Source organism: Cebus imitator, unplaced genomic scaffold (genome assembly GCF_001604975.1).
Source record: "Cebus imitator isolate Cc_AM_T3 unplaced genomic scaffold, Cebus_imitator-1.0 Scaffold97, whole genome shotgun sequence".
Taxonomy (NCBI): Eukaryota; Metazoa; Chordata; class Mammalia; order Primates; family Cebidae; genus Cebus; species Cebus imitator.
Window position 1 is genome coordinate 692873 of NW_016107412.1, and position 16006 is coordinate 708878.

Consider the following 16006-nt stretch of genomic DNA (forward strand, 5'->3'; position numbering starts at 1 on the left):
AAAAAAAAAAAAAAGTCATAGAGCCATACACCAAAACAAAGTCAACTTTACCATACAATTTTAAAAGATAAAATCAATTCAAAGGACAATTCAAACTACGTAACCTCCTTGCTCAGACCTCCAACACAGAATAAAATCCAAACTCCTTTACACAGCCCATGAGTCCACACCAGGCCTGGCTTTGGGAGCCTCACTAAAGGCATCTTCTCCAACCCTCCCCTCCCCTTCCTCTCTATCTATCCTGAAGCTCACCTGCAGTTCCCTCTACCAGGTACTCTTTTCTACAGATGTTTCCAAAACTCATTCCCAAACATCATGGCTCTGTTGATATATTCACTCCTTAGACAGTCTTCTTTAACTGACTTTTCTATAATAATATCTTTAACAGTAATTCCCTTATATGGTTTCATTTTTCTTCATGACACTTATTACTAAGTGGCATCATATATTTGTTTTGTGGTTATTTTCTACCTTCCCTCTGAGAACATAAGATACATGAGGGTAACCTTATCTGTATTATTCAACAATACATCCCCAGCACACAGAATCTGCCTAACACAGGATAAGAACTCCATAATATTTTTTGAATGAATGAATGAATGAGCACACCCAAGAGACAAACATTCAATAATGAAATTCCCAATGCTTTGACCGTGAAGCCATACTCTGACTCAAAAATTTCTTTGTATCACCCTCAAATCACCTGCCTACGTGGCCCCTGAGTAAAGTAGTCCTAACCCCGAATATTTAATTCAGCTATTGGTGCTTTCAAAAAATGTGTTAAAGTTCAACATCTCCCTAAGTAGTGCGGCTTTCTGGTGTTGGTTAGAAAACTGGCAAAAGGTGCCAGGCTGTAAGCACAGCCTTCTTAGAGTAATGCCATGTGAGGTTTCCTGAGGGCTTGCAGAAAGCTATCTAAAAGTGCTACCAATGTGAGCAAAGAAGTTTGAGGTGAGATTGAAGAAAGAAAAAAATAAAACAAAAACACCTCTCTGTAACACCTTTCCAAGGAGAATGAATACATGAGCATCTACAGAACACTTGCTCTACAGGTTCCAGGTACTCTGAAGGTTCTCATTTAATCCTTTCCTTCAAGGTTAGTTCTGTTAGTCCCATTTTCACGTGAAACACACACATACACACACACACACACACACACACACACACAGGTTAGGTAACATGCCCGATGTCACACAGTGATAGATAATGTCTGGCATTTTGAACTCAGATCTGTGTTGCCTTCAACTCCATGCAACTCCATTCTTTTTCCACTTTGGACTTTAGGAGCAACATTCAGGGGCATGAGAATGAACACTGCCTGGAGGAGGCAAGCAGAACATGCCAGCCTCAAGTAGGAAACACCAACCTGGACACAAGTGGTCAGGTTCTTCTCTAAAACGTTTCAAAGACCAGCATGGACCAGTCTACAGAAGCAAGATGCTGATTACCTTCCAGCAAATATTTATTGAACACCTACTATGTAGCAATAGTTCCTGAGCTGAAGGTTTCTACATATATTATCTCATTTAATTTTCATTATCATTAGAAAAAACTATTAACATGTGATATAGTTTGGATGTTTGTCTTCTCCAAACGTCATGCTGAAATGTGATCCCCAGTATTGGAGGTAAGGCCTGGTGGGAGGTGTTCTGGTTATGGGGGCAGATCACTCATGAATGGCTTGGTGTTCTTCCCTTGGTGATGAGTGAGTTCTTGCCCTATTAGTTTGCACAAGAGCTGTTTGTTTATTTGTTTGGTTTGTTTTGTTTTGTTTGAGATGGGGTTTCACTCTTGTTGCCCAGGCTGGAGTGCAATGATGTGATCTCGGCTCACCGTAACCTCTGCCTCCCAGGTTCAAACAATTCTCCTGCCTCAGCCTCCCAAGTAGCTGAGATTACAGGCATGTACCACCACGCCCAGCTAATTTTGTATTTTTAGTAGAGATAGGGTTTTTCCATGTTTGTCAGGCTGGTCTCGAACTCCCAACCTCAAGTGATTCGCCCACCTCAGCCTCCCAAAGTGCTGGGGTTACAGATATGAGCCACCGTGCCCAGCCCAGAGCTGGTTGTTAATAAGAGCCTGGCACATCCTCTCTCTGTTGCTCTCTCTCTTACCATGTGACATGCTTGCTACCCCTTCACCTTCTGCCATGAGTTAAAGCTTCCTGAGGCCTCACCAAAAGCTGAGCAGATGCCAGTATCATGCTTGTATAGCCTACAGAACCTTGAGCCAAATAAACCTTTTTTCTTTACAAATTACCCAGTCTCAGGCATTCCATTATAGCAATGCAAAATGGACTGAAACAATATATATGAAGATATCAGAAGGTGTTTATCCAGATTGAATAACAGAAACCTTGCAAGCAAGTACACACTCCTAAGAATTCCCTCTCCTTCACCCCATGCCAGCTAGAGATTTGACAGTTCCCTTAAAAAGAGAGCAGTATGAAGATGCAGACAACTGTATATAGACCTTCTTTTCCTACTTCTTTTGCTGTAGGCCAGAGTTTGGCACACTGGATAGCACAGAGAATTACTATTCAGGGTTTCATACACAAAAACCATGTTTAATGCAACTTTTTGGCGATTAAAATGTTTTTGAGGCTATTTTTGGCTACACATGATTTTCACACTATACTGTGGGTTTAAAAACTAAAGAATGAGTAAGATGCAGTGTTGCTGTACACTCAGCTTCCTCTAATTTACTCCAGCTTGATAAATAATCAAGATATGTTAGCTCTAGAAAGGAAGTTACAGATTGCCAAATTCCACTCCTTCCCAGGCTTCAGTGATGACAGGGGCTTGGAAGGTGGACTCCCCCTGCTGGACAGCTCCACCAACAGCATGTTCTTCCTCTATCTGCTCCTCTCCACCTTCCACTGCTGCAGCTAGCAGCCCTGCAGAATAATTATAACTCTGCTTTCCTGTGATAATAATTTGAATTTTTGAAACCTGTTATTTGGGTGATACTTTCTTAATGCTATAGTGATCATGAAATGGGTCAAGTATCTGCATTGTGTTTTTTAATAACTACTGGACGGTTTTTATTCTGGGTGCTCATTCAAACTATTGACACCCGCCTCCCCATTAGGCAGCTCCACCAATTAATTAAATTCAATATTTTGGGAGCTGCTCTCTGGAAGCATGCCTCTTAGTCGGGAAGACAAAGAACAGAAACCACGCACCATGTGGCAAATACTCTTACAGTGGCACAGATTAGGTGCCAGCCGCATGCAGGAGGAAAGGGTCAGGGTCTTGACCCATCCATTGGGAAGGTCTGGTGACCTGTGAGCTAGAAGACCCCAGGAAACACAGCCTGAGCCTGCTTGAGGAAAGTGACCAGGTCTCATACTCAGCTTGCCTGTCGCCCTCTGTGTCTCAGACACCAGCCACAATGCCAAGCAGAGGAGGCGTTCCTTAAGCCTACTCCAACCTTTTGGTACTGGAAAGGGTCTGGAGATGAGAATAACTAAATGCAACTCACTCACCCCATGGGTCTTAAATGAAGGAGTGTTGTGGGTTTTTTTTTTTTTTAAGTTCATAAAAATACAACTCCAAACACCTAAGACAGGGAGTCTTGGTCTCTACTTCTTCCCATTTGTGAACTCATTAAGTGACATGAATCAAATCCGCTAACTTCTGTGGACTTCCATTTTCTCAGCTACAAATTGAGGGGCTTGGCCAGGCATGGTGGCTCACGCCTATAACTCCAGCACTCTGGGAGGCTGAGGCAGGTGGATCACTTGAGGTCAGGAGGTCAAGACCAGCCTGGCCAACATGGTAAAACCCTGTCTCTACTAAAAATACAAAAAATTAGCCGGGCGTAGTGGTGCATGTCTGTAATCCCAGCTACTCTGGAGGCTGATACATGAGAATCTCTTGAGCCTGGGAGGAGGAGTTGCAGTGAGCCAAGATCACACCACTGCACTCCAGCCTGGGCAACAGAGCGAGACTGTCTCAGAAAAATAAAACAAAGCAAAACAAATTGAGAGGCTTGATCCAAAGAACTGTGAAGTTCCTTTCAGACCCAGGGTCCTCCAATCTTGTGTGGTCCCAGACAGCGAGTGGATAATCTTCAGTGACCTGGCTGAGCTAGTTTATCTCAAAACTAGCACATGATTTCTACCGCAGAGAACAGCATGTAAGGAAACAAAGGCAGACAAAAGATTCCTGCTCCAGCCCCACCATTATCCTGCCATGGATCACTGCCTCAGTACATCTGCCTGCACAGGTCTAAATACCAGCCTTGCCATTGACCAAGTGGATCATCTTGGACAAGTCACTCAGCCTCCTTTAGCCTTGATTTTCACATCTTTAGAGTGGGGTTAATTTTACCTACTCCCAGTGCAGTTGGGATGGTAAAATAAGTTAAAACCTGTGTAAAGCACCCAGCACCTAGAGGACATATGCTGTGTATCCCTTTATTCAAACATTCTTTACCCATTGAACCCACTTTATCAACAAAGTCAAATTCCAAAGGCTTACAGCAATCTGAAGCCCAGATGGCCAGAGCTAGAAGGGCTGTAAAAATCAACAAGTCCAACTCCTTTCTAACTCTGTGATTTACAAAAGAGGGAACTGAGGCTCAGAAAGGTTCAGCGACTTGCTCAAGGACCTATATCAGCAAAGCCTGGCTTAGAACACAGGGTGGCAAACACCAAGGACCATACAACACACAACGATATCCCTTTGCAGGCTCCACGCTCCAAAATTGGGAACCCCTCATCCATAAACCAATTCTGAAAAAATAAAATAGAAGAACTTTCTATATCTGTACTTTTTGGGAGGACCACAAGAGATAGCCAGCATCATAGTGTGTCTATGAAAGGCAAGAATTTCTTGAATTACTTATGAAATGAAGGTCAGGGTTTCTTGCTAGCAGTTTTCCCCAGCTGTTCTGTTCTCCTCTCCCTTCCCTACAACTACTTCTTTCAATTTACATCTTGAGGCACATATGCCTGCACGGGGACCCCTTCTGGGCAAGGTGAGAAGTTTTACGCAGAGGCAATAATCCATGTCGCATTAAACACACACACACAAAATCACAATTATGCCATCCATAATACAAAAAGAATTCCTCTTTCCACACCTAAGAGCCCCAGCCTGGGACTCCTAGAAAAGTACCCAAATACATTAAGGAACACCAACAACTCAAGGGTCACGGAACCAAGGGTCCCCCCAAATGACAAGATCAAAATCCATGAGACCATTCAGGAGTTTCTGGAGAAACCTCAGCCCAGATTCTACAAGGGCCACTGGACTGAGCTGGAGTGCTCTAGAGGGAGCTCAAACAATATAAGGAGGGACTGAGTTACAACTGGTTGCAGAGATACAGGGATAAACTGACCAGCTCCCCACCTGCCCAGATTCCCAAAAGAAAGCATGTATCTTCAGGGAGTATCTAACAGAAAGCTACACCAAGAACATGCTTTCTTATATCACCTGGTGAGCACACTTCCTAGCTAGTGCCTGCTAAAACTTGGATTAGGAGGGCCCTAATCCAAGCCTCTCATTGTGTACTTCAGCAAACATACCCAGAGAGGGAAACCATTCTGCCCAAGCTCATATCACAAGCCAGTGGCAGCCACTGGCTTGAGCCTGCACCTGACCTTCAGTCTAGGGCTAATCCTCCCCGCACCCCACAGCTCCTTCTTACCAAGCCCACTCCCTCATCCAAAACCTTGGGCTCACCTCCTGGTTCTAAGGATTCTGCCAGGTTGAACAATGCTCAGAAGCAGGTGGCAATTTAGCAATTCATTCAGAGGGACCTGGGGCTATGCCCATCCCCGGTGGCAAGGAGAGACTGCAGTAAGAGACTGCAGTGTGGAACTTTGAAAGGCCTCTCTTCTCTAAAGAATCCTCCTCTTCCTCTTCCTTCTCCTCCTCCTTCTCCTCCTCCGTAGTACTACAGACACATGTGCTTTACTTGGGAGGAGGTACAGAGGAGAGTGTGGATGTGTAAGGCGGAGAGTGTGGACGTTTATTGGAAGAAGGGCAACAATCTGCTGGGCCCTGCTGTATACTCACACCCAGCAGAAGAGGAACAGCAAAAAGAGAGAGAGCTCTAACTGCTTCCACAAAATTATTAACCCTTGTGCTCCAGCTCCGCTCCTCAAACAGCTGAAGCAAGAGAAACAATACACTTAACCAATGGAGCGCCAGCCAAAGCCATTACATCATCGGTCAGCACCATCATTGGCTAATAATTCCTAGAAGGCAAAATTCTGCTTCTAAGTGCTTAACCCTTTCATGCTCAAAGAGGATTTGTTTTAAACCAATGCTTCCTGAACCTGCTTTTATCAGACTCATCCAGGGTGCTTTCTAAACATACAGATCATCATTTTTCACTTCAAGCCATCTAAATCAGAACCTACAAAGGAAGCATGGATATCTGTATTTTAAATGGCGTACACAGTGTGGCAACCACTGATCAACTCAGAAACTCTTCATCTCATTTATTCCCTGCACTGAACAATGGTCCATATCTCAAGTATAAAAAGTCAGGTTAAGAGAGGATAAGTCACTTGAGAAGGAGATGGAGCCTTGCTTTGAAAGACAGGCTGTTTGGACTTGCCCTTGCTACCCCTTTGAAGCTCCTGCTTGAAGTCAAACCAAGCCATTTATTTACTTATTGCCTCTAGAGTCACAGAAAATGTGGACTCTCTTGATGAGCTGGAACATGCCAGGAACCTGGGATGAATGGGGAAATGAAGACGATGGCATATTATTCTGTTTCTTGGGCTCATTCCTTCTGTGTCTGTTGCAAATTCAGCTTAACCATCAATTTCTCCTGGAAGCCTTCCCCAACCACCCAGCAAACCCCAAACCTGGGATAGATGCCCCTGCTCTGTGCTCTTAATGTGTCCTGTAGTCATGGGCTGCAGTTGCTTGCTTACTGGATAAACTCCATGAGATTAGAGCCATGTCTACTTTCTCCACTAACATATACCCAGACAGTACCTGCCACATGTGAATACTCAATCATGGCTGAAAGAAGAGAGGGAAAGTGTTTGCCGAAGTTCTAAATGGCATCATGCTGAGGTGGGAAAGACAAAGGACTGGAAGCCTGGAGACTCAAAGAAATAAACTGATTTTGGGCAAGTTCGTTTGGACAGGGGAGATGGGGTTGATGTCCTTATCTAAAAATGAGGACAAAAGCACTCTCCTATGAATAGCTACAAATATCAAATTAAAGAACGATCCAGGCTCTGATTTTTCTCCTCCTCTCTCTCTCCCGCTCGAACTCATCCATTTTATTGGCTGACATCTAAGTGCTGACAATTGCCATATTTATATCTTCAGCCCAGACTCCCCTCCTAGACTCCAGACTCACAGCCAATGTCTGTCTCTATATGGATGTCTTTTGGGCATCTCCAAGAGAGTATTTAAATTGTGTATCCTCAGCACAACCTGCTCCTAGTCTCTATTATGTGAATAGTACTACCATACACTCAACCTTTTGTTTTGTTTGTTCTGTTCCGTTTTTTCCAATTAGGTGAAATTTACATAACACAAAGCCAGCCATTTTAAAGTAACAGTGCATTTACTACCCTCATGATGATGAGCAAACTGTCACCTCTATCTAGTTCTAAAACATTTTCATCACCCCAAAAGGAAACCACTTAGACATTAAGCAGTTAAGCCCAGTTCCACCCTCCCCTCAGACCAGCACAAACACCAATCTGTTTTCTGTCTCTATGGATTTACCTATTCTGGATGTTTCACATAAAGGGAATCACACAATATGTAACCTTTTGTGTCTGGCTTTTTAAGCATGTTTTCACATAGTATTTTTAAGGTTCATCCACCTTGCAGCATGTATTAGTACTTCACTCCTTGTTATGACTGAGTAAATTCCATTGTATGTTATACTCAGCATAATGTTTGAAAGGCTCATCCATATTGTAGCATGTATCGGTTATTTCTTTTCACTGGTGAATAATATTCCATTTACCATATAATACTACATTTTGTTTATTCAGTCACTTAGTGTTGGAGCTGCCAGACTTTTGGTATCCAACCAATCTTAAATCATAAGCCTGGCCACCATCCTTCATCCCCCGCTTTCCCGTATTCCCTGCATTTAAAGTATCAGCAAGTCCTGTCCATTTTGCTTCCTAAATAGAGCTCAAATCCTTTTACTATTCTCCAACACTATTACTGTCCTCTAGCCCAGACACCAATATATCTCTCACCTAGCTTCTAACTGTGACAAGATCTCATTCTTTTTTCTCTCTATTCCACTTCTCAGCTGGTAGCTGAGATGGGCTCCTTTTAAAACATAAAACAGATCATCCATTCATTTAAGCACTATTTACTAAGCACCTTGCTTCAGGGAGTTTGCCTCCCAGAGGCATAACAGACAACACACAAATATACACTATTATATCAGGTCATTACTAGGCTTAAAATCCTTCAATGATTCATTGTACTTTAGATAAAAATCTAAGCTTAGCATGGCCTCTAAGACCCCATCACCTTCAAACTCAGGCCGCTCAACACAATTTGCCCACTACGAACCCCAACCACAATCAATGGGCTCCATTCCACCTCATGGTACGTGAACAAGCTGTTCTTGCTGCCTCTTGATCTTGGCATTGCTGGATCTTTCTCATCCCCCAGATCTCAGTGTAAATATCACTTCTTTAGGAGACCTTCCCTAACTATCCTGTTAAGCACATCCACCCTTCATTCATTTCATTCATTTAAGAAATATGTGCTAAACCCTGTACTAGGCTCTTGGGATGAAGCAATGTATGATCCCCTGGAGCCTGCAGTCTAAAGGGGAGGGCCAACAACAGGAAAGTACATAAAATAGATAAATGACTGTTATGAAGGGAGAATAAAAGGGAGGGAGTACAGAAGGCCTTTTCGAGAAGGTTATATTGAAACTGAAAGACAGGGAGTCAATTGGACATAGAGTCTTTTATTCTCTATCACATCCTGGCTATGCAATGTGATGTTTCATCTCTCAACATTTGCTTTTGACGAATCCAGGTATTTAATGTCTATCTCCTCTAACAGACTGAGCTTTCTCCCCAGCACCCAGGACAGCATCTACCCCTTGGAGACACTCAATACACACTCATTGATTAATTAGTAGATGAATGAATGGATGATTGATCAATCAATTCACCAATAAAAGCACTTTGGAAAGTGTTACAAATCATAGAGACGTGGGTGATTTTTATCATTATTATTATAATTATTACTTCGTGGCAAAGGACGTTGGGTTTTGGAAAAGGCTGGGTTTACCATCAAATGGGAATAAAAGTACTTATGTTGGAGTATTACTGGACAACTAGGAGAGGATGTGTATACATAATAGACACTCAAAAATGGGAAACAGTAGTCTTTGTGGCCATTATTATTAAAGGCTCCTCGCAAAAGCTGACTCAACTCGAATTCCAAAACTCATTTTCAGTTGTAGTCATGAAATGTAAAGGTGAGAGAAATGAATACTTAAAAAATATCTACTACTGCACCAGACACATTACAAAGAACTACCTCATTTGTGAGGTAGGGCAGTAGATGCCCTGGGACAGCTCTCAACCCCTCTCCAAGACCAACTCATGACTCCCCCATGTCCAGCTGCCAGACTGTTGGTTACTCCAGCTCCTAGCTGAGTCCCTAGTCAGGAACCACCTTGCTGAAAAGACATCCTAGCTCCCTCCCTAGAGCCAGGCTGTATCCACTGGCTGGTCAACAATAGGCTTCGAAGGCCCGGTCCCTTTGTCTCATGGGATGGATTGAAGCCTCTCTTGCACTGCACCATAGATCAGCACCTCCCTCTGCCAAATCCTTCTTCCCTTATCTGCACACAAACGTCAGAAGCGCCAAGTCTTTCTCCAAGGAACCCGAACCATGACAGGTAAGTACGATGATTTCCTTTGAAATCAGAAAAAGAAGGTTCACGAAGGTTGCTAATGTCCCCAGAGCCTATAACTAAAGTGACTTTCTGGTGTGATTTCCCAGCAAGCCCTTGTTCTTTCTACTACCCCAATCTACACACAGCCCCACCTTCAATGGCTGAGACCGAGTCTCTGCGAAACAGAAGGGGGAACCCACGGAGAGGTGAAGGGCACACAGAGGGCCTGAAGATGAGAAAAGAAGTGCAGAGGCACCCTTCAAAGTCCTGATGACAAGACCGAGCTCACAGGCTCCAGAAACAATATCAAAATGATATGCAGGCTGCAGAAGCAAGCCTTACACGGCCATCATCTGAATTCATGTCCAGAAGCCAGGGAGCAGAGCTGCCGGGCAAAGGCGCCACCCTTAAGCGGGGAGAGTATTTGCAGCCAAGGTCCAGAAAGTAACTACAACTTACCAGCTTTCTGATGCTCCGGCCTCCATCCATTGTCCTCAGAGCTGCCAAAGTGACCTGATCACTGATCAGAATTCTTCCACGGCCCTCCTTCACTCCAGGATAAAATTCTAAATATTCTAAGGTTGCACTTTAAGGGCTGTACATGTTTTAGCTCCCTGCCACGTCGACGGCTCATTTCCTGCCTACAACAAGACTCGGTCCTTCTCCATTATCTGCTGTAGAATTATCTGATGTTCTAGGTCAGGAAACTGGACCTTTTCAGTTTCTTTACCTTCACACAAGAAAATCCACCTGGAATTTCTGCTCCCACCCCCAACACAGTTTTCAGCCTGGCAAACCCTCTGACTTCCAGTCAATGGTCACCTCCTCTCTGAAGCCTTCCTGGCTTCCTAACCGTCCTCTTCTCCATCTCTTGTCTTCCGCACTACTCTGCACTGCAACTGCTCCTCCTTCTGTCCCTCTTAGCCCCAGAAGCTCCCCAAGGCCATTCTTCATGCTGCTACGGCTTGGCACAGGGCCTGACACTCAGAAAGAGCCAAGTAAGTGCTGGATAAATACACGCGGTGCTGTATCCAGACCTATTCTCTGCTCCTAGCTTGGCCAGGGAACCATTGACATTTCATCCTGACTGGAAATCGGAAATGGCACAACAAATCTGACCCCCAACCCCAAGGCAACAGGTCATGAGGGGTCTGGGAACCTAAGGCAGGTGCTAGGAGCCGGCGCAGAGCAGAGGTCCAGACGCTGCGGTTCCCGGTTTCCCGCAAGCTCTTCCCTGGGCCGGGCGCTGGGTGGAGGCAGTCTTAGGATCCACAGTCTTGAGCGCCCCCCGCTCCCGGGCCGGCAGGCAGCCCCCGCACGCCGGTCTGTCTGTCCCAGGGTCCGGCCCAGGGCCCGGCAGCGGCAGCCTGAGGAGACACCGTGACGCGCGGCTCCTCGCCTCCCTCCCTTCCCCTCAGGGCGCCCGCGTCCCGCAGAGACACAGCCGGAGCTCCCGGGGACGTAGCCCCACGCCAGAACGCACCAGCAGCCCCCGCTTGGGGTGGGGTCTCCCGGCTGCCAGAAACCCCACAAAGTCTACTTTGCGGCGGCGCGCGGCTTACCGTGCGAGCCGCCAGGAACGCGGCGCCCTGTGGTGCCTCCGCGCGGCGCCAGCCAGTCGATCCGCTCCGGGTCCCGGGAGCTCAGCCTCTGCCCCTCAAGCCGCGCGAGCGCCTCCGCCCGGCGTCCCGGCCTCCCCGCGCCGCGGCGCCCCATTGGCTCGGGCAGCGAGGCCCCCGGACGGCCCCGCCCACCCGCGCCCACTCCCCCGCCCGCGCCTCTCCCCTCAGCCCTGCTGGGTTCACCTCTCCAGGCAAGGAAAGTTGCTTATAAACTCTGAGCTCCCACCGGGCTCAGGAGCCCAGTTAGCTAATAATTCTGGATCCCAGGAGTGTCTAGACGCCTCTCGGGGAGTGCGAAGAGTGCAGTGTCCTTGGAATTCAGTTTTGAGAAAGTCAGCTGACCTCCCGGACCTCAGGTGGCGCCTAGGAGAAACCAGGGCTCCAGGTGAGCAAATGTCCCAGGCTGTGGGCGAGGGCCTAGGGCCAGAGTGCAAAAGGGAACAACACAAAGTCTACTGTCCTCGTGGAATTTGCATGAGTGGAGGTGGGGGTAGGTTATATATAACACACAAGAAAAGAGAATGTCGGCCGGGCGCGGTGGCTCAGGCCTGTAATCCCAACGCTTTGGGAGGCAGAGGCGGGTGAATCACGAAGTCAGGAATTCAAGACCAGCCTGGCCAAGATGGTGACATCCCGTCTCTATTAAAAATACAAAAATTAGCTGGGCATGGTGGCGGGCACCTGTAATCCCAGCTACTTGGGAGGCTGAGGGCAGAGAATTGCTGGAACGCAGGAGGGGGAGGTTACAGTGACCCAAGATGGCGCCATCGCACTCCAGCCTGGGCGACGGAGCAGACTTCGTCTCAAAATAAATAAATAAATAAATAAATAAATCAAAACAAAGTAAGAGAATATCAGATTGTGATAAGCACTGTTGTTTCAGAGGTGCTGGGTTGGTGTGGGGGTGGCAAGTGGCAAGAAGGTGATTAAAAATAAGGAGCCAGGCGCAGTGGCTCATGCCTGTAATCCCAGCACTTTGGGAGGCCGAGGCACATGGATCACCTCAGATCAGGAGTTCGAGGCCAGCCTAGCCAACATGGTGAAACCCCATCTCTACTAAGAATACAAAAAAATAAATAAATAAATAAATAAATAAATAAATTAGCTGGACACGGTTGCATGCGGCTATAATCCCAGCTACTCGGGAAGCTGAAGCTGGAGAATTGCTTGAACCTGGTCTGGGAGGCGGAAGTTGCAGTTAACTGAGATCTGGCCACTGCACTCCAGCCTGGGCAACAGAGCAAGACTCTGTCTCCAAAAGAAAAAAAAAAAAAAATGAAAGAAAGAAAGGGGTCTAGGACTGCCATAACTAGGGTGGTCTCTGGGCCAATAGTGCTATTCGAGCTCTCTTGAAGGACAAAAACGAGTCCAGGGCTGAAGCAGGAGCATTGCTGACAGAGGAGTTGGCAGATGTCTGGTTCTGAGGCTGGAACTGGATTCCAGGGTTGTTGAGTGAGGTGAGCAAGAGGAGAGTGGGTTATGGCCACAGAGGTAGACCGGTGTGGAATCACTATCACCAAGAACCTTGTAGGCCACCGTGAGGATCAGGGCTTCATCATGTCAGCCTGGGGAGAACACAACTCAGGCAAGAGATGATGCTGATGAAGACCAAGGTGGTGACAGAAAGATGGAGAAAAGATGGACCCACTGAAATATGTGTCAAGAGTAGCACAGAAAGGCTTGATGATGGATGAGGCTGGATTTAGGAGATGCTATGGTTTTAATATCTCTCCCAAAGTTCTTATGTTGGAAACTTAACCCCCAATGCCACTGTGTTGAGAGGTGGGACCTTTAAGAGGCGATTCTATTAATGCCAGGAGTGGCCCTCTCAACACCCCTCTGCTGCTCTCTTGTTCTGCCTTGTGCCATGGGATGACTCAGAAAGAAGGCCTTCACCAGATTCAGCCCCTCAATCTTGGGTTCCCCAGCCTCCAAAGCCATAAGCCAGATAAAGTGGTGTTCCTTATAAATTACCCAGTCTGTGATATTCTGTTATAGTGGCACAAAATAGACTATGACAGGGGTCGACATAAAGGAATGAAGAAAATCTCCTACGTGTTTACTTTGAGCTACTGTGAGGTAGTGGTACTTTTACCAAGCTTGGGAAGGTTCTCACCCAGCCTCTTCCACTTACTGCATGAGCTTTAGTAAATGAGCTTAGTAACTAAGAGGGAGTGACTCTAACCCCAGTAACTAAGAGGGCAGAAAAACTAGCTCAAGGATCACAAGCTAATACTGATGTGGCTGGGCAGTCATGTACCTAGTGAAGTGGGCAAGAATGTATTAGAAAGGTGGGGTGGGGCTTGTCACAGACCGAGATATGTGCACCTGCCTAAGGGGACAGTCACTGCTCAGCTCAAACTAATTTTTGCCATATGGGAATGGAGACCCAGGATTGCTAGATGTTCTGATTTTTTTTTTTTTTTTTCTGAGATAGAATCTTGCTCTGTCACCCAGGCTAGAGTGCAGTGGCATAATCTTGGCTCACTGCAACCTCTGCCTCCCGGGTTCAAGCAATTCTCCTCCCTCAGCATTCCAAGTAGCTGGGATTACAGGCACCCACCACCATGCCCGGCTATTTTTTGTACTTTTATTAGAGACAGGGTTTCACCATGTTGGCCAGGCTGGTCTAGAATTCCTGACCTTGTGATCTGCCTGACGTTGTGATCGGCTGGCCTCCCAAAGTGCTGGGATTATAGGCATGAGCCACCGCACCAGGCGCTGATTTTTATGAAGAAGCCAGAAATTCAGATTATGTTAAATCTCTAGTTTTTTAAATTCTGGTAATTACCAAAAACGTTTTTAGAAGACTGTATTGGCCAAGACTGTTGGACAAGATCAAATCCATGTATGGGCTGGATTTATCCCCTTACATACTATTTCCACCCCTGGATTAGACAATACCTCCAGCCCTTTAAAGAAACCCTTATAGTGTCTCTCCAGATTGAATGAGAATAATAATGGAAAATAAGAGGATCAAGGAAGTCCCAACTGAAAAACCCAGCATAGTCTTTAACAGCATTTAGCCAGCCCCTGCCTCCATCTACCAGGCATAGTTCTTCCAAGCCTCAGTTTCCCTCAGGCTAGAGCACAGCTCCTCCAAGACTCCTCCCAACTGTAACCTTTGGAGGTATAACATCATCATAATTTTTCGTAACTACTGGTTTTCAAATATGCACAGGAACATTGCTTGGGGAAACATGGAAGGTGTGCTCATATCTGGGTTTGTAAATCTAAAAGGCCTCAGCACTCTCAGTCTGAAGCAAGGAATGAAAGAAGAAACAGAGTGGGATAGAGGTTTAGATGAGAAGCCAGGCAAATTATTGCTTGGAAAATTATTTTTTATTGCACTCTGAATAAGGAAAAATGGCAATTAGATGCAGGAGAGCTTAATGGTTTCTACTAAAAATTCATTGTATTGTAGCCCCTTCTCAATATTTATTACCAAGGGTTTTGCAGTAATGAGATTCTCCCATCATGCATTGGAGGTCAACTGCATTCTAGCATTATTTATTCTTATGTACTGAGCTCATGTAATGAAAAAGGCCTGAAAACAGAAAATCACTCTCTGTGGAGTCAGTCCCTTTTGTTCCTATCTTCTCCACCTTAGACATAATTTAAAGCTAGAGAAATGGCTTATGATTTTATAAATTGCTGGGATTTGTGTAGGAGGGTCAACATGGATTAGAAACCAGGAGACCTGACACTAAGTCCTTGAATAACTTCATCAGTAGAAGGAGAGCTGACAGAAGGTGGCTTCCTAGAAGATTTGTTTCTATTTGTGCTCCACATTTCTTCTGGGGGATTTTTTTTTATTTTTGTATGGTGACCTGGTAATTCCCAGGGACAGATTCTTTCACAATTTGCCATTCCCTAGCTCCCCCAAAAATCCTTGAGGAAAGGATGTCATCTAAGTTGAGCCTATTGGATGCTCACTCCTGGGACTTTTCCTTTCCTGAAAGTGACAAAGATGAAGAGGCAGATTGGACATGAGACTGCTTGCTTACAGTGACGGTGGTGGCAGCAGTTTCCTGGACTCTTGATCATGAATCTTGCCCAGCCTCCAGAATTTCCTAGATTTCTCTTTCTTAAGTCTGGTCCTTTCATCAGTGTCCGCTACCCAATTTTATTTTGTGAGTCTCCCATCTCTGTTAAACTGTCTTCTTGTGTTAGCTACTTTAGTTATTTCTTTTGCTTTTAACCAAAAATTCTCATGGATCTAGGAAGAAAAGAAACATATTGCATCATATGATCCTTTCCCCAGGGCAACAGTTCAGCACAGGAATTTGCATACAGTTGGATGCACACATGGTGATAGTTACACATGTTCCCTCTTAGTAAGAAATCCAACCCCATGGGGTGGTGGTGGTGGTAGTGTTTAAAAGGTTATTTGTTTTCTGAAAAGAACCCAAGTCTGCTATTCTTAACAGATTTTTTTTTAAGTGAGCAAGCTCTTACAATAACAAAACCACTCTAGAAATAGCCCTCTCGTATGTAAATTTTGTAGTTTTCAAAGT

At 45.5% G+C, this 16006-nt stretch overlaps 1 protein-coding gene across 5 annotated transcripts in view; it reads right to left on the minus strand.

Annotated features, from left to right (window-relative positions):
- SYN3 (synapsin III) overlaps positions 1-11528 on the minus strand; it is a 493419-nt gene extending 481891 nt beyond the window's left edge. For 2 of the 5 annotated variants that reach the window (XM_017536348.2, XM_017536345.2), the window contains exon 1: positions 11430-11521. The gene's annotated coding sequence lies outside the window, so the exon portion shown is untranslated. Of the gene's footprint in view, positions 1-5690; positions 6072-10326; positions 11269-11429 lie in introns of those variants that run through there. The other 3 variants (XM_017536347.2, XM_037741268.1, XM_037741269.1) reach the window with 3 other exon arrangements.
- Positions 11529-16006: the final 4478 nt, after the last annotated feature.